The sequence below is a fragment of the Chrysochloris asiatica genome, unplaced genomic scaffold, assembly GCF_000296735.1.
Source record: "Chrysochloris asiatica unplaced genomic scaffold, ChrAsi1.0 scaffold00020, whole genome shotgun sequence".
NCBI classification, from domain to species: Eukaryota; Metazoa; Chordata; class Mammalia; order Afrosoricida; family Chrysochloridae; genus Chrysochloris; species Chrysochloris asiatica.
The window spans coordinates 7,766,422-7,767,617 of record NW_006408538.1 but is presented as its reverse complement, the minus strand read 5'-3'; the positions used below and the strand labels follow the sequence as shown (position 1 = coordinate 7,767,617).

Genomic DNA, 1,196 nt, shown 5'->3' with positions numbered 1-1,196 from the left:
ATCGAAAGCCTTTGAGTAATCAATAAACAGCTTTCTGATATTCTCTTCTTTCTGCCAAGATCCATCGGATATCAGCAATGATATCCCTCATTCCACAGCCTCTTCTGAATCTGGCTTGAACCTCTGGAAGTTCTCTGTCAATGTATGATTGTAGCCATTTCTGCATTACCTTTAACAAAACTTTACACATATGGGATATCAAAGAGATTGTCTGATGATTTCCTCATTTCCATGGGTCAACTCTCTTTGGAATGGGCACAAATATGGATCTCTTCCAGTCAGTCAGCCAGATAGTTGTCTTCTAAATTCCCTGGTAGAGATGTGTGAGTGCCTCCTGTGCCACCTCACCTTCTTGAAAGATTTCAATGTTTATTCCATCAATTCCTCTTATCTTTATCTTTGCTAATTCTTTCAATGCACCTTGGACTTTCTCCTTCAATATCATTGGCTTGAGATCATATGCTACCTCTTGAAACGATTGAACACTAACAATTTTCTTTTTCAGTAGCACCATGAAAAGCACACAGCAAAATGACAGCAATCAATTCATACCTGTCAATATTGACACTGAAGGTAAATGGATTAAATGCACCAGTCAAAAGAAAGAGAGCAAGCACAATGGCTATGTAAACAGGATCCTTCAATTTGCCATCTACATTCTTTTAGACACTTCAAAAATATGTAGAAAATGTAAATACCCATCAACAAAAGCATGGTTAGACAAACTTTGGTAATACACACAGTGAAATACTGCACAGCAATGATGCATAATGACAAATCTGTGAAACACTTCACAAAATGGATGAGCCTGGAGGAAATTATGCTGAGTGAAATTCATCAATCACAAATGGACAAATATTGTATGAGGCCATTATTTAAAAAATGTTAAGAAAAGGTTTCCTTGATAAAACAATCTATGATAGTTATGAGGGCAAGGGGGTTGGGAAATTCTCTATGAGCTACAGGATAGACACATGTTGACATGGATGACAGAGCAGGCAATAAACACCTAGAAGGAGGGTAGTAGAGGAAAGATGAAAGTAGAGGGACACTCAGTGGGGGATGCAATAGTTAAAATGAATAGATGTAATTACTCTTAACTGTTGGTATTTGGAAGGGATTGCAATCAATGCAATGAAGCAAATATATTATTTGTTGAATGTGAAACTGATTATCTTCTCTGTAAACGTTCATAT

The 1,196-nt window shown here is 36.9% G+C and overlaps 1 pseudogene; it reads left to right on the top strand.

Moving 5' to 3' along the window:
• The first annotated feature begins 512 nt into the window (after positions 1-512).
• LOC102831429 overlaps positions 513-1,196 on the top strand; it is a 51,258-nt pseudogene continuing 50,574 nt past the window's right edge.